Source organism: Chiloscyllium punctatum, chromosome 33, assembly GCF_047496795.1.
Source record: "Chiloscyllium punctatum isolate Juve2018m chromosome 33, sChiPun1.3, whole genome shotgun sequence".
Classification (NCBI taxonomy): Eukaryota; Metazoa; Chordata; class Chondrichthyes; order Orectolobiformes; family Hemiscylliidae; genus Chiloscyllium; species Chiloscyllium punctatum.
This window is the reverse complement of record NC_092771.1, coordinates 68,170,977-68,194,248: the sequence shown is the minus strand read 5'-3', so window position 1 is coordinate 68,194,248 and position 23,272 is coordinate 68,170,977. Positions and strand designations below refer to the sequence as shown.

General features: G+C 45.5%; 1 long non-coding RNA gene across 6 annotated transcripts in view; it reads left to right on the top strand.

Moving 5' to 3' along the window:
* The window catches only part of LOC140458574 (uncharacterized), a 79,531-nt gene that overhangs the window by 39,150 nt on the left and 17,109 nt on the right, over positions 1-23,272 (top strand). For 3 of the 6 annotated variants that reach the window (XR_011953584.1, XR_011953581.1, XR_011953586.1), the window contains 3 exons: positions 3,904-4,009; positions 6,779-6,861; positions 14,530-14,636. This is a non-coding gene — a long non-coding RNA (uncharacterized lncRNA). Of the gene's footprint in view, positions 1-3,903; positions 4,010-6,778; positions 6,862-13,788; positions 14,390-14,529; positions 14,637-23,272 lie in introns of those variants that run through there. The other 3 variants (XR_011953582.1, XR_011953585.1, XR_011953583.1) reach the window with 3 other exon arrangements.

Below are 23,272 nucleotides of genomic sequence, written 5' to 3'. Positions count from 1 at the left end.
TGGCATTTTTGATTCGAAATAGCATTATGTTTTTGCTTAGGGAGGATATTCCTGGGAGTATGGTCAGTGAAGTTATTTAGGTGGAACTGGGAAATGAGAATGGGATGATCACCTTATTGGGGTTTTCTGCATGGATTTCGTCTGGGCCCTCTGGTTTCCTCCCACAGTCCAAAGATGTGCAGGTTGGGTGGATTATCCAGGCTGAATTGCCCGTAATGTTCAGGGATGTGCAGGCTCTGGGAAATGCAATGTTACAGGGGCAGGTTAAGAGGCTTTCAGGGTCAGTATCAATGTGATGGGCTGAATGACCTGTTTCCACACTGTTGGGATTCTCTGATAATTCTATTTTTAAAATATTTACAGAAAATAATAGACCAGATCGAAAAGTTAAGGTTCTGAATTGGACAAAGGCCAATTTTGATGGCACAAGGCAAGAACGTTCATCTGGCCCCTCAAGCCTGCTCTACCATTCAATAAGATCAGGGCTGAGCTTTTCATGGCCTCAGCTCCACATTCCTGCTCTCTCACCATAACCCTTAATTCCTTTCCTGTTCACAAATCTACATTTTGCCTTAAAAGCATTCAAGTTGATAACGTCAAATGCTGCACTCGGCAGGGAATTCCACAGATTCACAACCCTTTAGCTGAAGAAGCTCCTCCTGAACTCAGTCCTAAATCTGCTCCCCCTTATTTTGAGGTAATGCTCTGTAGTTTGAACCGACCCCAGTGGAAATAGCCTCCCTGCTTCTGTCTTATCTACTCTCTTCATAATTTTATTTTTTCCTATCCAACCTCCCATTCCTCTAAATTACAATGACTATAGAACCAGTTTTCTCAATCTCTCCACATACACCAACCCTCTCAACTCCCAACTCAAACTAGTGAACCTCCTGTGCCAGTGCATCCTTGCTAATGTAAGGGGACCAAACCTGGACACAGTACTCCAGGTGTGGCCTCACCAGCATCCTGTACAGCTGCAACATAACCATACCTCTAGCAATGAAGGACAATATTCCCTTCACTGCCATAATTACCTGCTGCACCTGCAAACCAACTTCCTGAGATTCATGCACAAGGCCACCCAGCTCTCTCTGCACAGCAGAATGCTGCAAGATTTCACCATTTCATCATCCAGTTTTCTGTTCGTACGACCAAAATGGATGACCTCACATTTCCCAACATTGAACTCCATCTGCCAGATCATTCACTTAACCTATCTGTATCCCTGTGCAGACTGACAGTGGCCTCTGCAGACATTGCTCTACCTCATCTTTGTATCAAATGTGAACTCTGACACCGGACACTTGGTCCTCAACTCCAAAACATTTGTGTAAATTGCAAACAGTTGTAGTGCCAACACTAATCCAAACACCCATTTATCCCCATTCTTTATTTTTTGCTGGTTAACCGATCCTGTATCTATGATAATACATTACCAATAATGCTGTGCATCTTTACCTTATTCAGCAGCTTTTTGTGTGGCAATTTATCGGATACCTTCTGGAAATCCAGGTACACCACATCCACCGAGTCCACCTTGCCCAACGCACTCGTCGTATCCTCAAATAATTCCAGTAAATGTGTTCTACATGACCTGTCTTTCCTGAATCCATGCTGTGTCTGCTCAATGAGACAATTTCTACCCAGATATCTCACCACTACTTCCTTGAGAGGTTCAAGCATTTTCTCCACTACAGATGTTAAGCTAACGGGTCCTTTTGAAAATTAGTGGCACCACATTTGCAGCTTCCAGTCTGTCAAAACCATTCCAGAATCCACCAACTTTTAGTGAATTTTCACGAGTCTATTTGTTATTCTCCACCCCCCCCCCCCTCCCAGCCCCCCCCCCCCCCCCATCTCCTTTATTCCCTGGGATGCAATCCATCAGAGCCTGGATACCCATCTACCTTTAGGCTGTTATCTTTCCCAACATTACCTCTTTACTGGGAATGATTGCTTCTGTATCCTCATCTGCCATTGCCTCCATAGGCCTGCGACAATGAGAGTACACAGACAGTATGTTCCTGTTAAGGCCAAGGCTGGTAGGTGTACAGAATGCCGCCTGTTGAAAGAAATTGAGAGCCTGGTCAAGAAAATGAAGCAGGCGTATGGCAGGTAAAGACAGCTATGTTTGTGTGAATCCCTAGAGGAGTATAGGGGCAGTAGGAGTATACTCGAGGTAAACCAGGAGGGCAAAAAGGGGACATGAGATAGCTTTAGGAAATAGGTTTAAGGAGAATCAAAGGTGATTGTACAAATACACTAAGGACAAATGAGTAAGCAGGCAGATAATAGGTAACCGCAAATCAAGGCTGTCTGTGGAACCGCAGGAGGTGAGAGAGATTCTGTATGAGCGGAGAGGTTTTACAAACAAAATGTGCACATCGGAAAACACAAATTTGAACATCACAGTCTTGTGTTTTCAGTAAACGGGGAATTGCCTCTGTGTGGCTGCAGGCATGGGTGCGCGCCACCATCTTTATTTGGGGCAAGAATTCACTGGAAACATGCGGAGCCACCAGTTTTTTAGGGGGCAAGGTACAGCCAGGCGCATGTGCAGCCTTTCTCTGGTACAGAGTCATTGGGCAGGATTTACACAGAGCACATTCAATCTCAGAGAAATGGATGTTTATTTCTGGATTTGTTTCGTCATTCATTTAAATTATTTGGTATCGTAAATGAGTTTGCAGGTCATACAAAATTGGAGGTGTTGTGGATAATCAAGAACGTTACCTCAGATTACAATGAGATATTGGTCAGATGGGGTATAATTTAGATAAATGTGAGGTGCTGCATTTTGGAAAACCAAATCAGGGCAGGACTTATACACTGAATGACAAGGCCCTGGAGATGTTTGCGGAACAAAGAGACCTTGGACTGAAGGTTCATAGTCCTTGCAAGTCAATGATAGGATGCTGAAGAAGGTGTTTAGTATATTTTCCTTTATTGATTCGAGCATTGAGTATAGGATGTGGGAGGTCATGTTACTATACAGGACATTCGTTAGGTCACTTTTGGAATATTGTGTGCAATTCTGGCCTACCTCCTATCAGAAGGGTGCTGTGAAACTTGAAAGGTTTCATAAAAGACTTACAATGATGTTGTTAGGGTTGGAGGATTTGAGCTACAGGGTGAGGCATAAAAGGCTGGGGCTGTTTTCCCTGGAGTGCCATAGGCTGAGCAGTGATGTTATAGAGATTTATACAATCATGAGGGGCATGAATAGAGTAAATGAACAAGGTGTTTTCCCTGGAGTGGTGGTGTCCAGAATTAGAGGGCATTGCTTTAGGGTGAACGGAGAAAATTTCAAAGGGGCCTAAAGGACAACTCTTTCATGCAGTGGGTGGAATGAGCTGCCAGAGGAAGTGATGGAGGCTAGTACAATTAAAACATGTTAAAGGCATCTAACTAGACATATGATATGTTTAGGAAGCGTTTACAGGGATATAGGCCAAGTGCTGGCAAATGGGAATAGACTAGGTTCGGATACCTGTTTGGCAAGGATGAGTTAGACCGAAGGGTCTGTGTCGGTGCTATACATCTCTATGACTGTGGGATCGTAACAGCTTATACTGCTCTGCTTCATCTCTGGGTTCCCTCATGACCACTTTGTCAATATCTAGCTTCCTCAATCTTGAACAATGGGTGTATTTTTGGTCTGTTTGATTTTTTACTATTATTGTTACAGACATTTTTGTAAGTTAATTTTTCACTGCCGCCCAGCCCCTGACCATGTGCTGCTTATCAATATTTTCCGGAAAATCTTTAATGGTCGAGAATTCCTTTTTCCAATAAGCAAGTGTATCTTCCTTCCATTTCTGACTATCTCATTCTGCACCATTTTCATTCCCTGTAATCCATTTTGCACTCCTTGAAACATCAACTGTGTTTCTCCTTCCACAGATACTAGTGATAAATGCCAAAGCCCTGTTGCCTGGGAGAGGGTGATGTTTGACTTTCTTGTACAGCTGCAGTTTGTGTGGTGAAGGTGCTCCCACAATGTGGTTGGGTAAGAGATATTACAGAGTATTCATTCAGCAACAGTAAAGATCTGAAGGTAATGTCCAAATCAACAACAGTTCATATTTTTATTGTCATGCTTATAATTCCACAAAAATATTATTTCGAATTTTAAACATCAGGCCAGAGATGGTGATATTAGGTCAGGTGACCAAAAGCGTTGTCAAATAAGCAGGTTTTGAGAAATGTCTTAAAGGAGGAAAGCAGACCTGAGAGGTTTTGGCTGTGAATTTCAGAACGTGTTGCTTTGGCAACTGTGAAAGCAGCCACACTGGTGAAGTAATGAATTAACAGATCATTGGGAGTCTCGAACAGAATGGGTTGTCGAGGTCTCAAAGGGTGTGTGACGCAGTGAGCTAGGGATGATCACAACCAGGAATTAAATCAAGGGTGAGAATTTTAAATTGAGGGATGTGGGCCGGATGCTGGCAGGTGAGACTAGATTGGGTTGGAATATCTGGTCGGCATGGACGGGTTGGATTGAAGGGTCTGTTTCCAAGCTATACATCGCTGTAGCTCTATGTTCTTGATTATGAATAGCAGCCTTTTGATGGATCAACAAGTTCTGGTACAAGGGAGTACTTGGGCAATAGAGATTTAGTTTTTCTTGAGATTACAGGGAGGTTGAATGTGGGAAGCTGGCCAGGAGTATGTTTGGATAATGAAGTCTGGAGATAACACAAGGTGGATGAGAGTATATGAGCTGAGACAAGGGTGGAATCAGCTTAGTGGCCTTAGAGTGGGACTGGGCTGTCACCCTCACCTCGCCTCTGGGATTCAGCTGGTTGTCAGGTTGTGAATCAGGGCGGTAACACAATCTGGAGCTGACTGGTCCTGGTGGAGCCTAAAATGAGTGTCACTCAGCTGGCTGTTGCTGAGCAGCTGCTGCTTGATAGCCCTGTTGATAACATTTTCCATCACTTTACTGCTGGTCGAGTGTGGACTGATAGATGGAAATTGGCTGGGTTGTATTGCCCTGTGTTTTTGTGTTGAACATCCCTGGGCAATGTTCCACATTGTTGGTCGATGCCAGTGCTGGAGCGGTACTTGGCTTGGTGGGTGGCAAGTTCAGGAGCACAAACCATCAGTGTTATTGCCAGAATATTTGCAGGGCCCATAGCCTTTGCACGACTTAACCATTTCTTGATGTTATTCAAACTCAACCGAACTGGCTTAAACTCACATCTGTGATGTTAGAAACCACTGGAGAAGGCTGAGATGGATCATCCCACTTTGCACTTCTGGATGCAGATTGCTGCAAATGCTGTTGTCTTATCTGGTGCATGGGTGTGTGAGGCCCCTCCATCAGTCAGGGTGGGGATATCTGTGATGCTTCCTTCAGTGAGTTGTTTAATTGTCCATCACCGTTCACAACTGGGTGTGGCAGAACTGCAGAGCTCCGATCGGTTCCACTGGATGTAGGATCACTTAGCTCTGTTGCTTGCTGCTGATGCTGTTTGAAATGCAGATGGTCCTGTTTGGTAGATTCACCAGGTTGGCACTTCATTTTTAAGTCTGCCTGGTGCTGCTCATGGCATGCCCTCCTTTCCTGTCCATTGTGATGGGTGAGAGCGGGATTTGCAAACCCATGAGATTACAGATTGTGCTGGAGTACAGTTCTGCTGCTGTTGATGTCCCACAGTGCCTCAGAGATACCGAGTTTGAGATCCTACATCTCTTCAGAGTCTGTCCCATTTAGAACGGTGATAGTGCCACTCAACGCGATGGAGGTTTTTCTCAACCTTAAGCTAAGACTTGTGTTTCCAAAAGGAATGTGTGATGGTCGCTCGTACTGATACTGTCATGGACAGATGGATCTGCAGCTGGTCAATTCATAACAATGAGATCACTCTTGTTTTTCCCTCTTGTTGGTTCCCTCACCACCCGCTGTAGACTCAGTTGAGCAGCTATACCCTTTAGGACCTGACCACCTCAGTCAGTAATTCTGTTGCAGAGCTCGTCTCGATAGTGGACATTGAAATCCTGTACCCAGAGTACGTTTGACACCATTTTACTTCCTCAGTGCTTCCTTCAAATGTTGTTCAACATGAAGAAGAACTGATCCATCAGCCAAGGGAGGACAGTACGTGGTAGTCAGCAGGAGCCATGAGATTTCCTGGTGTCCGGAGTCCATGCTGAGTACTCCAAGGGCAAATCCTCCCTGTCTTGTGCCATGACCTCTGCCTGGTCTGTCCTGCTGGTGGGGCAGGACATATCCAGAGATTTCAGGAGAAAGTGAAGACTGCAGATGCTGGAGGTCAGAGTCAAGAGTCTGGTGCTGGAAAAGCACAGCAGGTCAGGCTGATAACTGGCTTAGGTTCGAAACATCGATTCTCCTTCTCCTCGGATGCTGCCTGACCTGTTGTGCTTTTCCATCACTACAATCTCAATCTCTTGGGATGGTGATGGTGGTGTCTGGTCATTGTCTGTAAGGGTTGATTTCATGAGTATGAGTATGTCGGGCTGTTCCTTGATTGGTCTGTGAGACAGCTCGGCACAATTTGGCACCAAAATCCAGATGTTAGTCTGGAGGACATTGCACCACTGAGAGGGCTGATTCTGTGGTTGTATTTTCTAGTGCCTTCTTAGATGACGAGTGGTCCATCCAGTTTCATTCCTTTGTTAAGACTTTGCAGTGATTAATACAGTGAGTAGCTGGCTGGGCCACTGTCAGGTTGGGAGGGTTTTTTCTGCCATTGACAATGTTTCCATGGAGATCAGGAGATTCCTAATTCCAGTTATTTTTTCTTGAATTCAGATTCCACCATCTGCCAAGATGGGATTCGAACCAGGACTTCAGTCGTTTGTTTTAATATTTTGGATAAAATTTAAATACATTAGGTTTGTTCACTCACTTTAAATATCACTTACCCAGGTTTGGTTTCTTTGTGAAACACTGTCCATCATCCTGTCTCCTCCATCCTTCTCTCCAACAACAAGAGTTTGGAGCACATGGAGGTTCTCTGTCACTAAGACTGAGATAATCCGATCTGCTGCTTCCCCCCCCCCCCCCTCACGTGGTGTTCCTGGTTTTTGTCCAAACCTACATTTTTCTCCAATCTCATCTCCTGTCAAGCCTTATCAGAGCTCCTCTTGACCCTTTACCCTAATCTCACTAAACCATAGACTTTCCAACTCTCTTTTCTCCTCCACCTCATCAGTCCCCTTCACCTATTCACAGACATTGTTCCTTGTTCTGTCTTTTCTGGTTATGGTCCTTCTCTCCCATTCTGTGAAAAACTGATATTTGACCTCACGTTTGTTGGAAAATCCTGCTCCATCTCCACACTCCCTTTCCTTTCTGAATTCCATGCATTTGGTGTCCCTCATGGATCTATCCTTGGCCCCTCCTGTATCTTGCCTACATACTGTCAGGAGGTGATATTGTGCAAAAGCACCATGTTGGGTTTAACATGTACACTGATGTTGCCCAACTCTCCCTCCCCATCATCCCTCTCCATTACTCCACTGTTACTCAGTTATCAAATTACTTACCACATTCCCACTACTTGATTAGGTGCAATTTCCTCCAATGAAACATTGTCACAGTTAAACCCATTGCCTTACAAATTCCTTTTCCTAACTGCTGAACCTCTCCCTCTCACTGGGAATTATGCAGCAGAACTAGACTCTTCACAATGTTGCTGTTATATCTGACGCGAAGCTGACCTTCTTATTAGACATCTACACAATCCCAAACACCAGGAATTCCAATCTCTAAACCGTTGCTTATCTCCTCTTCGCCCTAGCTCCATTGCTACTAAAAACCCTTACCCATGTCTGTGTTACCTTTAAACTTGACGAATCCAAAGCAGAACCCTTGATTCTGTGACTGGCTCAGAATCTGGTTTCAGACTCCCCTTTCAGTATTTACCCTCAGACACATCAGTATTTATTCTGTCAAACCCCTTAAGAATCTGGTGGTGCGGTCTGATTGTTGCTGGTGGAAATGGCAGAGGATGATGTGTTGTATCTGGGTGGAAGGTAAGGACTTGGGGTGGGGGGGGGGGGGTGTTCTATCCTTGTTGCAATTGGAGGTGTGGGTTTCAAAGGCAGAGGTGCAGGAAGTGGAGGAGATATAGTGGATGGTATTGACCACATGGGAGGGGAAATTGCACTCCTTGAAATATGGGGCCATTTGGTATGTTCTGGCCTCACTGGAACACTGCAGTAAGCATGAGACAGAGATGTTGGCCAGGGAACAGGCTCGTGTGTTAAAGTGGCAGGCAGCTGGAAGCTCGGGGTCTGCTTTTGCAGCAGAACGTAGATCATCAGTCGCCATTTCCGCCACCTCCACTGAGATGCTGCCAGACACAGGTTCCTGTCCCCTCCATTAACAGCTATGCACCTCCCCCCCCAAGCCAGATGGTAATCCACTCCTTTGTCTTTCCAAATGTTCGAGTCTCTCTTTGGGTTCTGTCCCTGCCTATTATTTACTCTTTAACCCCTATGATCTGCAGGTTAGTTGAATTGGCCAAGCTAAATTTCCCATAATGCTCAGGGATGTGTAGGTTAGTTGCATTAGTCAGGAGAAATATACAGTAATAGGGTAGGTGAATGGGTCTGGGTGGGATACCCTTCGGAGGAACGCTGTGGACCTTTTGAGCCAAATGGCCTGTTTCCACAGCGTCAGAATTCTAATTTTCCCAGCTCCATCGGATCTGAGGAAGGGCCACTGGACAGATTTTTGTTCCCAGATGCTGCCAGACCTGCTGAGCTTTCCCAGCACCATCTGCTTGTTGTTCCTGATTGATACCATCCATACACCTTCTGGATTTGATTCAGACAGGGGGAGGATCCCACCACTGACCTCACAATGGGGTCCAGCTGATTGATGGCAGCTTCCGACCAATAGGAAAAGGTGGTGGGACTAGTGGACCAAGTGCAACTAGTTGGTCATCCAAACAATGGGAGTGAATGAGGGGCGTGGCCAGTGGGATGACACGTCACCAGTAACTCTGCTGATGCAGTGCCACGTAACTCGGCCATTGGTGAATGTGGGAGACGCAAACAGGGAAGGGGAGAGTGGCCTTGGAGACGGAGATAATGAGTCACTTTCGACTGGAAAGTTTTAATTACACTCTGTGCGGTTTGAAAGTCTGAACTAGAAACTCTTAATCCCCCGTTTGCAGCAGATGGGAAAGTGGCTGCGGCCCTCAGGCGGTGAAAGGTCCTGGGATATGGCCGCCATTTTTATTGGGGGTAAGGTATAGTGAGGCGCATGTGCATGTCCCCTTCCTCGGGTGGTGGGGGGGGGGGCGTGCAACTTGAAAAGAGGCATTTACACATCAAGCACATACCAAGAAAAAAGTGTGTCTTTATATTCTTCCTGTACTGACTGAGTTTTGTTTTGTGAATTCATTTCATAGGATATTAAATGAGAATAATTGGGGCTGGGATCTCAAAAGCAAGTTTTTACAGTCAATGGGGTCATCAGGATCTGAATGTTATTGGCATTTAACTGTGGAAGGAGAAAGGTTTCTCTGCTCTGTTTGTGGGAAGATATCTCCAATATTTTTGTTAAGAAGAAAGATGTACAAATTCATGATTGGGTCACCCTTTGGGTATCTGCTGTGTTCTGGGCCCTACAGCTGAGGAAGGAGATATAAGCCTGAGAGGGAGCACAGATTTATCCAAAGGGGCAGTCTCAGGAATGCAGGATACTGCAGATACAGTCAGGTAGGTGGGTTACCTCCAGGAAAGCGAGGAGGGGTAGGTCGGTACTGCAGGAGTCTCCTGTGGCTATCCCCATCTCAGACAAGTATACGGTTTTGGAAAATGTAGGTGGTAATACACTTTCAGGGGAATGTAGCACTGACAGCCAAGTTACTGGTACTGAGACTGGCTTCTAACATAATGTGAAGTATATCCAGTTCCACACGATCGATGGTGAGAGGGGACTCTCTAGTCAGGGGCACAGTCTGCCGTTTCTGCAGCTGACAGTGAGACATCAGAATGGGGTGGTGCCGCCCTGGTGCCAGTGTCAAGGATGTCTCTGAGGGAGCAGAATATTCTCAAAAGGGAAAATAACCAGTGGGAGGTCATTGTACATTGGTACCAATAGCGTAGGAAGGTGAAAGCATGGGGTCCTGACGAGCAGGGAGATTTGCTAGTGCCACTCGGGAGGCATTAAACCAGTGAGGGAGTCGGGGTAATCCTAAAGGGATAGTGAGAAAAGAGGTGAGTCTGAGGCTGGTACTGTTCACAGGTCAGACTGTCAAGGCAGGCAAGAGCAAGTCACAGAATGAGGTGCGATGGACCAGTTACACTGCATTTATTTCAGTGCAAGAGACCTGACAGGTCAGGCAGGAGGGCTTAGAGTATGGTTTTGAACAAGGCTGTCTATGGAACCACAGGGGGTGCAAAAGATATGCAAATATTTCACGTCATTTTTATTGGTGAAGTATATGAAGCTCGAGAGTTTGGAGAAATAAACACTGGTAACTTGAAAAGTGTCCATGTTACAGAGGTGGTGGTACTGGATGTCTTAAATCGCATCAAGGTGGATAAAGCCCTGGAACCTGATCAGGTGTATCCTGGAACTTTCTGGAAATCTAGGGAAGTGATTGTTGGGCCTCTCCTGAGGTATTTGTATCATTGATAGCGACAGGTGAGGTGCCATTATTTTTAAAAACGTGGTAAGGAGATGCCATGGAACAAGAGAACAGTGAGTCTGAAGTCAGTGGCAGGCAAGTTGTTGGAAGGGATTCTGAGAGACAGGATATCCATCTATTTGGAAAGGTAAGGAATGATCAGGGAGAGTCAATGTGGCTTTGTACGTGCACAATTGTGTCTCACTAACTTGAGTGAGTGTTTTGAAGTGACAAAGAAAATTGATTAAGCCAGGTAGTGAATGTTGTTTATATGAACATTCAACAAGGTTCCACAAAGCAGACTGGTTAGCAGGGTTAGATGACATGGAATGCAGGGAGAGCAAGCCATTACAAAACTGCCTTGAAGGTAGGAGACAGAGGATGATGATGGAGGGTTGCTTTGCGGACTGGAGGCCTGTGAGCAGCAATGTGCTGCAAGGATGGATATTGGGCCCTTAAATAAATGACTTGAATGTGAATATATGAGGTATGGTTAGTAGGTTTACAGAAGACACCAAAATTGGATGTGTAGAATAAAGAAGGTTAGTTCAGAATACAACAGGATCTTGATCAGATGAGCCATTGGAGCAAGGAATGGCAGACGGAGTTCAATTTAGATAAATGTGAGCTGTTGTATTTTGGAAAGGCAAATCAGGGCAGGACTTATACACTTAATGGTAAAGTCCTGGGGAACATTGCTGAACAAAGAGATCTTGGAGTGCAGGTTCCTAGTTCCTTGAACGTAGAGTCACAGGTAGGTAAGGGAGTGAATGCAGCATTTGGTATGCTCCCCGTTATTGGTCAATGCATTGAATGCAGCTGTTGTAACGTCATATTGTGGCTGGACAGGGCACTGATTGAGGCCCTTCTGGAATTCTGTTTTCAGTTCCAATCTCTCTGTTCTCGGAATAACGTTGAGAAACTTGATAGGGTTCAGAAAACATTTGCAAGGATTTTGCCAGGGTTGGACGGTTTGAGCTTATTGGGCAAGGCTGAATAGGCTGTCTATTTTCCCTGGAGAGTTGGAGTCTGAGCGGTGATCTTATAAAATCATGAAGGGCATGGATAAGGTGAGCAGTCAGGGACTTTTTCCCAAGTTCGGTGGGTCCAGAACTAGAGGGTACAGGCTTAAGGTGAGAGGGAAAAGATTTAAAAGGGATCTAAGTGGCATCTTATTCATGTTGAGGGCATTGCAAGTATGGAGTGAACTGCCAGAGGAAGGGGTGGAGTCTAGTACAGCAGCATTTAAAAGGCATTTGATTGGGTACATGAAGAGGAACGATTTAGAGGGATAAGGGTGAACCGCTGGCAAATGGGACTCCATTAATGCTCTCCGTTATTGGTCAATGCATTGAATACAGAAGCTGGGATGTCATATTGTGGCTGGACAGGACATTGATTAAGCCACTTCTGGAATTCTGTTTTCAGTTTGAATTTTCCTGTTCTGGGAAGGATGTTGTGAAACTTGAAAAGGTTTGGACAAGATTTACAAAAACGTTGCCAAGATTGGAGGATTTGGCCGACAGGGAGAGGCTGAATAGGCTGGGGCTATTTTCTCTGGAGAGTCAAAGACTGAGAGGTGACTTCATGGAGATATATAAAATCACGAGGGGTGTGAATAAGGTGAGCAGCCGGGGTCCTATTTCCTCAGGTTAGGTGGGTCCAAAACTAGAGCACCTGGGTTTAAGTTGAGAGGGGAAACATTTAAAAGGGATCTAAAAGGCAACGTTTTCAAGCTGAGTGTGGTGTGTGTATGGGAGGGGTTACCAGATGAAGTCGTGAAGGCTGAAAAATCACAACATTTAAAAGGCTTCCAATTGGGTCCATGAATAGGAAGGGTTTTGATGGATACAGGCCAATAGCTGGTAAATGGGAATCCATTCGTTTAGGATTCCTCGTTGGCATGGACGAATTGGACCAAAGGTCTGTTTCTTTGATCCTAATAAATTAAGATGCATTCCTCTATTTTGTGGCGAGCTAGCTGAAGCAAACATAAATATCCTTGGAGCTGAGAAGGTGAAGCAGTGATTTCGACCTGGTGCAGATTTGGTTCCAAGGTCTTGAATTTGCAGAGAGAGAGAGGAATTGTTAGCACTGTCACAATTTTTAGTAACTACTTTCAAGTAATTGGCAAATAATACAAGGTGAAAATGTGAATACTATTTTCCTCAGTAAGTTCTGAGCATCTGGAACAGTCTGAACGACACAGATTCAGCAGGTATTCTGAAACAGACTTGGAATTTTACTTTTTAAGGTAAGATTTGGGGGGCCATGGGCACATGGGAGGGGACTTGGGACCGACTTGCAGCATCTCCAGAGGGAGAGAATACAGCCCCAATGGGCTGAATAGCCCCCAGCCCCTGTGCTCTGTGATACTGCCCCATTCACTGTGAATGGTGAAGCTCATCCCAGGGCAGAGACAGGGAGGAACCAACCACTCTCAATCGGCGCCAGCTTAATTAACGACAGCTCCAGACCAATAGGAGAGGTTGTGTGGTCCTGCAGCCAATGGGAGTGAATGAGGGGTGTGGCCAGCAAGACAACCCCTGTCCATGAGCTGTGCAGATGCCGTGTCACTGTTTGGGGTTGGGAGAGACAGCAGAGACTGGGACAGAGGCTGTGGGACCTGAATTACAAACTCCCGGGAAATTAAAACCAAAAGAACTGCAGAAGATGTAAATCAGAAACAACAACCAGGAGGTTCTGGAAAAGCTCAGCAGGTCTGGCAGCATCTGTGATGAGAAATCAGATAAAGTTTCAGACCCAGTGTCCCTTCCTCAGGACAGATATTACTGAGAAAACAAGTCAGTTTTAGTGCAGAAGTTAGTGTGGGGGGAGGATAAAAGGAGTAAACGATAGGTGGGGATAGAGTGAGAAGAACGGTTGGGTAAAGGAGTGGATAACAATCTGTCTGGGGGAGGATGATTAGCTGTTAATGGAGACTGTTAGTGGCTAACTGTAGGTAGTGTGTAATGGCAGACTGTGAGAACTGGTGTGTGGGGTAGGGGGCTACGACATGAGGTTGTTAACTTATGGTTAGCATCAATGAAGTAAACACAATGACTGCAGATGCTGGAAAGCAAATAGTGGATTAGTGGTGCTGGAAGAGCACAGCAGTTCAGGCAGCATCCAACGAGCAGCGAAATCGACGTTCGCTGCTCGTTGGATGCTGCCTGTTCTGCTGTGCTCTTCCAGCACCACTAATCCAACTTATGGTTAGCCACTAGCTGTCTCCATTGTGAGCTGTTCCCCACCTATATCACTCCACGATTGAAGCTGCCGAGGACACGAACCTTTGGAATATCCTCCCTAACTCCCTCTCTCCGCCTTAAAGATGTATCTAAAAATCGTTCTCTTTAATCAACGTTTCCATCATTCGTGAAGCATTTGAGGAGATTTGTCAATGTGAAAGGCTCCATACAATGCAGGTAGTTGTTGTTATTGTCTGACCTCAGGAGAAACAGGGATGAGCCCTCTCTCTCTCATACCTGATGAACAGCAGTGAAAGCAGGAAGCACTGAGCATGCTCCAGCCCACAGTGGGCTTCGGATTATTGATATCAGCGCAGGACCAATAAGAGTGGGGGAACTGTGGCTAGAGGTGCTCGTTGGTCCTTCAACCAATCAGAATGAATGAGGGGCGGGGCAATACTCAACCACGTGATAAACTTCACTGACAGCACAGTGTTGTTGTGACCAAGGCATTGGAAATGTGTGAAGGTGCAGGGCAGGGGGAAGGAAAAACATATTGACCAGGAAGAGGAGGAAATTTTCATGGTATGGGATGAGAGGTTTTACACAACTTGGTGCACGTAGTAAAACACAAATTTAAAAATCCCAAATTCTGCACCATTTTCCCTCCCGATAATGCATTTTGCACTCCCTGAAATATCAACTATGTGTTTCTCCGTCCACAGATACCAGTGATCAGTGCTAAAGCCCGATTGCCTGTGGAGAAGGTGATGTTTGACTTCCTTGTACAGCTACAGTTCGTGTGGTGAAGGTGCTCCTACAATGTGTTTGGGTAAGAGCTGTTATAGATTATTCACTCAGCGACAGTGAAGAATTGACAAAATGTGTGCAAATCAACAACAGTTGTTTTTTTTTATCATGTTTATAATTCCACAGACATATGATTGAGAACTTGTGACATAAGGCCACAGCTGGAGATATTAGGTCAGGTGATCAAAAGAATTGCCAAATAAGCAGGTTTTCAGGAATACCTTAAAGGAGGAAAGCAGGTCTGAGGGGGTGAGGGTGGGAATTCCATACCGTGTTGCCTTGGCAACGGTAGAAACAGCTAGACAGGTGAAGCATTGATTAAACATATCGTTGGGAGTCTGAAAGAAAATGAGTTGTCGAGGTCTCACAGATTGTGTGGTTCAGGGAGACAGGGATGTTCACAGCCTGGAATTACATCAAGGGTGAGAATTTTAAATTGTTGCTTGTTAATAGGAGCCTTTTGATGAATCAACAAGTTTTGGTACAAGTGAGCGCTTGGGCAGTAGGGTTTTAGATACTCTTGAGATTACATGGAAGTTGAATGTGGGAGGCTGGCCAGGAGTGTGTTTGGATAACGAAGTCTGGAGATAACACAGGAATGGACGAGTGTTTCAGTAAATGAGCTGAGACTAGGGTGGAGTTGGGTGATGTCACTGATGTAGGAATAGTACTTTTGGAGTTGGGCTGCTCCTCCTCCTCCTCATCACCCCCCCCTCCCCAATTCACAGATATTGTTCCTTGTTCTATCTGTCTGTCTTTTCGGGTTATGTCCTTCTCTCCCATTCTGCTACAAACTAATATTTGACCCCACCGTTGTTGCAAAAACCTACTCCATCCTGACTCTCCCTTTCCTTTCTGAATTCCTTGTATTTGGTGTCCCTTAAGGATCTCTCCTTGTTCCCTCCTGTTTCTCACCTACATACTGCCAGGAGGTGACATTGTCCAAAAGCACCGTGTTAGGTTTCACATGTACACTGACAATGCCCAGCTCTCCCTCCCCATCATCCCTCTCCATTACTCAGTTATCAAACTGCTCATCACACTCCCACCAAGCGATTGGCTGCAATTTCCTGCAACGGAACATTGCAATGGTTAAACCCATTGCCTTCAGTTGCTATTACAAATCACTTTCCCTTACTGCTGAGCCCCTCACTCTCCCTGGGAACTGTCTGAGGCAGAACCACACTCTTGACAATATTGCTCTCATATCTGACCCCAAGGTGACCTTCTGATCAGACATCTACACAATCACAAACACCAGGAATTACAATCTCTTAAAATGTTGCTTCTCTCCACCTCACCCCAGCTCCATTGCTTATGAAACCCCTGACCTGTGTCGGTGTTGCCTTAAACTTGACGAATCCAAAACAGAATCCGTGATTCTGTGACTGACCCAGAATCTGGTTCCAGACTCCCTCATGATGAGAAACATCCTCTCAGTATTTACCCTGTCAAACTCCTTAAGAATCCTACATGTTACAATGAGATCCCCTCTCATTCTTCCCAAATCCAGTGAGTAAAGTCCCAACGTCTTCAGCCTTTTCTTAAAAAATAATCCCTGCAAACCAGGGTTCATCCCAGTCAATCTTCTGTGAAATGCCTCTGATGAAATGATGTATTTCCTTAAATAAAGGGACCAAACCTTCTGTCATTACTCCAGATGTGGTCTGACTCGCACTTTATAAAGTTCCTCTCAGGTATATACTCCAAACAACTCCCTTTAAACTTGCACAGATGTTGTTGGAAATGCGCAGAAGATCATGCAGCATCTGTGAAGAAAAATCAGTTAAAGTTTCGGGTCTGGTCACCCTTCCTCAGATACGTTAACTCTAATTTCTTTTCACAGATGTTGCTAGACCTGCTGACCTTTTCCAGAAACTTCTGTTTCTCTTCCTGGTTTACAGCATCTTCAGTTGTTTCGGTTTTCATATCCTTGAAACTTGCCATCTCTCTTATAGAATTTGTCATTTCCACCTTGGAAAAAAGATTCACATTTGTTTGGTCTCCCCTACCCTGAGGAAAAAAGAAACCATGGCTAGTCACCCTATCATTGCTCCTCATAACTTTATAAAATTCAATAAAGCCACCTAAAGTGTCCAGTGCTGCAGGGAAATAGCCTCAGCCGATTCAGCCTCTCCCTATGGTTCACGTGTTCCAATACTTGCAACACCCTAGTAAAACCATTCTGAACTCTTGCAAGTTTCCCAACATCTTTCCTATAACAGGGAGACTGGAATTGAAAGCAGTCTGGGGATTCCAAAAGTGGCCGAGCCAATAAACCGTACAACCGAACCATGATCTCCCAACTCCTATACTCAATGCACTGCCCAATACCAGCTAGCATACCGCACACCACCTTCACTGACCTGTCTACCTTCAACCACACTTTCAAGGAACTGTCAACCCACACTGCATGGTCTTTTTGTCTGTCAACACTTCCCAGGAACTTGTCATTCAGAGGTTGAGTCCTATTCTGGTAACATCTTTCTGAAATCAGGGAGACCACAATTGAATGTAATATTCTAAAACTGGCCTCCCCAATGCCCTACTCAGCCACAACGTGCCCTCCTAACCCCTATACTCAGTGACAGAATCCCTACAGTGTGGAAGCAGGCCTTTCGGCCCATGGGACCATACCAACCATCGGAACAGCATTCCACCCTAACTCTGTACCCTACCATTACCCAAAGCTCATCCAGCTAACCTGCATGGCTTTGGATTGTGGGAGGAAATTAAGAGCACCCAGAGGAAGAGCACCCAGAGGAAGCCCACGCAGACACACAGGGAGAATGTGCAAACACCGCACAGACAGTGGAATCGAACCAGAGTCCATTTATTGGTCAGCGCATTCCATTCAATGTTAGTGTCCCAAATGCCATGTTCAGCACCTGATCTCTCTGAAACTCTACTTTCCAAGAACTAAGCAGTTGTTCTGAGCTCTTCGGAGGGAATTAAGGTCAGGATGAGAAAACAGGAACTGGGTTGAGTTTTAGATCTACAAAATGACTCTCCATCTTTCCACTCTGTTTCTCCCCCTCCCCCCACTCTGTCTGTTCCCCACGCTCTGTCTCCCCACCCCCCAACAGTCTGTTCTCTTTCTCCCCCCTGTCTGTCTGTCTCTCCCCCTACCTCTGTTGGTCTCTGCCCCCCCCCCCTCCTTCCCCCTGTCTGTTCCCCTCCTCTCTAAACCCACTTTCTGTCCCCATCTGTCTCTGTGCCACCCCTTTCTATCCCCCCCCTCTCTTTCCCCACCCATTTCTGACCCACCCTTCTCGATCCAACCACCCTCTGTCTGCCGACCCTCCTTCCCAGTCCCCTAGTTCTGTACTCCCCCACTGCAGGGCAAATATCTTGTCTATTTACCCTATCCATGCCCAGCCTGATTTTAAAAATCTCTTTAGGTCACCATTCAGCCTCTGCCGCTCCAGGGAAAACAGCCTATCCAACCCTGGCAACATGCTATAATTCTTTTCTGACCTCTTTAAAGTTTAAGAACATCCACCTGATAGGAAGGAGAACAGAATTAAATGGAATATTGATTCGGCAACTTTTGCAATGTCCTCTACAGTCACAATATGTCATCCTAACCCCTATACTCAATGCTCTGACTGATAAAGACAGGCAGACCAACTGCCGCCTTCACTATCCTATCGACTTGCTACTCTACTGTCAAGGAACTATGAACCTGCACTCCAAGGACTCTTTGTTTAGCAGCACTCACCAGGAACTTACTATTAACTGTATAAGTCCTGCTAAAGTTTGCTTTTCCAAAATGCAGCAGCTCGCATTTTTCTAAACTGAACTCCTCAGCCCATTCACCCATCTGATCCAGATCCTCTTGTACTCTGAGGTAATCTTTTTCCCTGCTACTACATCTCCCATTTTGGTGTCATCTGCAAACTTACTTACAATACCTCTTATGTTCACATCCAAATCATGGATATAAATGGCGAAAAGTAGTGGATCCAGCACCGATCCTTGTGAGACTCCACTGGTCACAGGCCTCCAGCCTGAAAAGCCCCCTCTGCCTTCTACCTTCGGGCCAGTTCTGTACTCCATGTGATCTAACCTTGCTGACCAGTCTCCCATGAGGAACCTTGTCAAACACGTTACTGAAGTCCATGTAGATCATGTCCATGCTCTGACCTCAGCAATCCTCTTTGTTACTTCTTCAAAAAAACTGAGTCAAATTCATGAGATATGATTTCCCATGCACAAAGCTGTTATTGGTATCCAGGATTTAACTCTGTACATTGGGGTCTGCGTTGCCCAGTTATAGGTGTTAATATTCTGGATGAAGTTCAAGGACGCCAGCATTTTCTCAGTGAGTCTGTATTGAGTCTTGTTCATGTCACCAACACAGGGGAGTTCCTTTTGAAAGGCAGTCCTTGTATCCCTTGCCCACCAGGAAATAGTGTACGTGTCCTTACCTCTGGATCAGGAGGATCAGGCTCAGAGTTGAGTAACAGCATCTTTGAAGAGGCTGATTAGTAAACCTGCCCAAGCCACCAGGCCATACTGTCTCCCAGCTGTCCCTGCCTGAGCCTCCAAACAGACCCTTCCTGTAGTTTCTCTCCTGTCAGACTCTCCCATTGCTCAGTTTGTCCAGGATCCCCTCCTGCTGCTGCACTGCTCCTGTCCCTCACTGACCTGTCCATCCCCCAGTGTTCACCACATTCATTCATTGTTTACAATCTCGTTGTCCCAGTCCTCCAGCCCCGCCCCCTCCACCCTATAGAGACAGCTCAGTGGTTGGCACTGCTGCCTCACAGCACCAGGTACCCGGGTTCGATTCCGGCCACGGGCGACTGTCTGTGTGGGGTTTGTGCATCCTCCCACAATCTAAAGATGTGCAGGGCAGGTGAATTGGCCATTCGAAATTGCCCATAGTATTGATTAAATTAGTTAGGGGGCATAGGTCTGTGTAAGTTACTGTTTGCAGGGTCGGTATAGACTTGTTTGGCCGAAGGGCCTGTTTCCATACTGTAGGGATTCTGATATATTGGGCAGCAGCTGCTGTCAATCACCTGGACTCCTGTATGATCGGGAGCTCGTGCTGTAGGAGGGGAGACAAGTGCATGGGTGCAGTGCTGGCAATTGTGGGATTATGCACAGTATAGGTCAGTGCCTGGGAAGGAGGCTGTGGGTGTGAGGGATTAATCTATCATTAGCAGCTTCATCCCTCTAGGAGCAGGACCCAGGGGAATGGCCCCTCTCTTGCTACCCTGATATGTGATCAGACTATCAGTGGTGCAGCGTTTTGCAGAAAGTTATTAGAACTCTTTTGTGAAGATTCAGGGTTGTTATGGAAAGGGACAAGGATGGGCCTGCAATTAGAATTCTAATTTGGCTCATTTTAGTAAGATGGGTCTTGGCCAGAGTGTGCAGGAAGCTGTGTATGCAGGATGGTTCTCATCAGGAGTTAGGAAACTGGATTCGAAGAGAGAGTGTGTGAGAACTGGGTGTGGAGGAAAGGAGTGGGGGGATTGGTTTGGATTTCAGTTCACAGAAGAGAGAAATTGTGAGACTGAGGTTTAAAGCTTTGGGGGAAACAAGAAAACTACAGTTTAATACTACAATTGTCTTATGAATTTCCATCCTGTATTAACAGTGGTAACTTGTGTGCTCTGTTGTATGGTACTGAAAGGGTGGATTTGCGGATGAGAAATACAAATTGAACTTCATGGTCAAATCTGATAGTTACTTGATCCGTGCCGATCTGAATATCATTGGCCTTTTCATCTGGATGGAAGGGTGTGCATTCTGTCCGTGGGCAAATATTTCAAATCTCAATGTGACTGGAAAAGTACTGAGACACAGCCAAGTCCATGTCAGCGTGGTGAGTGTGGAGAGAGAGTTCATTTGTTTTTGAAAGTCTGAAAAATCATGGCACATTTCCCAGGAACAATGAAGCCACAACTTTGCTTTGTAAAAGGACAAGTCTTTAATTAACCATGCAACCAGAAAGACACAAGGATACCTGCACCATGGGGAACACTATGAAAACGGGATTGTTGTAAAGGGGTTCATTCTCGATCATGGATTGTAATCCATTGGCATTGTCCCGTCGGTTCCAGCCCCGCAGGGAAACACTGGAAATATGATGGATGTAATGGAGGTTTCAGTTATTAAACTGTAAAAAGTGCAGAACAATTTACAAGGATGTTACCAGGGCTCAGGGGTCTGAGTTATAGGGAGAGGTTGGACAAGGGAGGATTTTATGTTTGGAGCAGAGGAAACTGAGGGGATTCTTTTCTAGAAGTGTATAAGTCCATGAGAGGCATAGATAAGGTGAATGCACTCAGTCTTTTTCCCAGGAACTCAAGGATTGGACGGCTTGATTGGATCAGTTGAAGGTTAGAGGAGAAAGAATAAAAGGGAAGCTGAGGGGCAACTGTTTTACACAGAGGGTGGTATGTATATGGAATGAGCTGCCAGTGGAAATGGTTCAGGCAGGAACACTCACAACAGGTAAAAGACATTTGGACAAATACATGGATAGGAAAGGGTCAGAAGCAAATGGGCCAAGTGCAGGGAAATGGAGTTAGCGTGGATGGACTTTCTGGTCGGCATGGGCCAAAGGGCCTGTCTCTGCTGTCAGACTCTATGACTCTAAGTGCATTTGCTATTTCTCCCACTAACTCTGTTGGTATCCTGGGATGTATCCCATCAGGGCAATGAGACTTGTCTACCTTTAGCTACATTAGCATATCCAGTTCTAACTCTTTCACGATAGTGGTTATTATCTAGGTCCTCACCTTCCTCAGTCTCCTTATCAATTACTGGCATGTTCTTCGTATCCTCCACTGTGAAGACTGACTGCTGTGTGCTCATATTCCTGAACCCTGCTGGATAGGAATAACTAGGCACAGAACTCAGAGAGGTCTTCTTTGAGACTTTATTGATGAGACATGGCAGTTACATGTACAGTGTACATACAAAACGCCTTCAGGCAGCATCAAGTAACTCCCCACCTGTCCAATGTACAGCTCCCACTCTTATACCTTTGTGGTTTGGGACTTTGGATAGAGACTGTCTCTCAGTATTATCTCCATGGCAACGGCAGTTAGAAAGTCTAGTTCAGTTCAGCACTTTGTGGTTAAACCACACACCCCTCCCCCACGCCCCTGTGGCTCCCTCAAGTATGTGATAGGCGCTTCAGTTTCAGTGGGGCTGTCTGTCAGGATTCTGATGTGGAGGAGCCGGTGGACAAAGTTTAAAAACCACACAACACCAGGTTATAGTCCAACAGGTTTATTTGGAAGTACAAGCTTTTGGAGTGTGCTGTGATTTTTAACTTGCTTAGGATTATCTCTATGGTAACAGTTAAGTGCTTCAACAATTAGAGGCCATATGTTCCCCAAACATCATGTTCCCCTCTAGCAGTATAAACTGTTATTCCAGCCCTGGGGATAGCTATTAATCACTTTTCTCCCCCAATCCCATCTCGCTTTCTGTTGATCTTTAAAGTTTTTCTAATCTCCATGGTCATTGCCAATCTGTATGCATTCTATTTCAGTTTGATAGACTCCCTTATTTCCTGAGCCACCCATGGCAGATTATTCCTTTTTTCCTAAAGTCCTTCCTTTTCCCTGATATATACTTTTGCTGAGCACTTCAAAAAATTTCTTTGATATTCCCGCACTGTCCGTCAACTTTCCCACCATAAAGTCTTTGTTTCCAGTCTACATTAGCCAACTCCTGCCTCATCCTATTGTCGTCTCCTTTTGTTTAAGCACTGGATCTTGGGATTGGATTTAATCTTCCAACTTTTCATCTTTGTTCTAAATTCAACCAGACTTATCAGAATTCTTTTATCAGATTACGTGGTGAGGCGATGTTTCCTGGGTGTTTTGGTTTTCATTGTCAGTGACCTTGGCTTTGTAATAAAGTACAGGATGGATATTCACACTGCGAATGTACGACGCAATCTAAAACCATAAATCACTGTCTCCCCTCAGTTTAAAATTGCAAAATCATTATCTCCTACACGCTTCCTCACTATCTAAGATTGGAATGCTAATCCACCTGACTATCTGTCATTTTCCGAAAATCTCCTTTGGTGAAGGTGGTGATTTTTGGATTCAGCTTTCCAGTTATTACCGCCTCTCCAAGAACACCCTGCTTTATCCTCAATCATAGAATAGCCTTTATCCACAATCATAGAATAGAATCTCAACAGTGTGGCAGGAGAGCATTGGCCCATCAAACCCCACCAACCATCCAAAGAGCATCCCACCCGGAGCACTCCATCCTTTTAACACTGCATTTCCCATGGCTGATCCACTGAATCTGCACAATCATGGAGACTGTGGACAAGTCCACACGACCCGCCGAAGCGCAACCCACCCATACCCCTACATTTACCCCTTACCTAACACTACGGGCACACACAGAAACACAAAAGGTAGCATGTGTACCTGAGATGAATGAACCTGGACTTAGGAAAATGTGACAACAATCACAACTAGTTAGAATTACAGAATCCCTTAGGCGCACAAAGAGACTATTCGGTCCATCGAGTCTGCAATGACCTGCTGTCCCACCCTACCTCCATAACCCCACATTTAGCATGGCTAACACAACCCACCTTACCTACACACTACAGGCCATGTTAGCACAGCCAATCCATCAAACCTGCACATCTGTGGGAGGGTC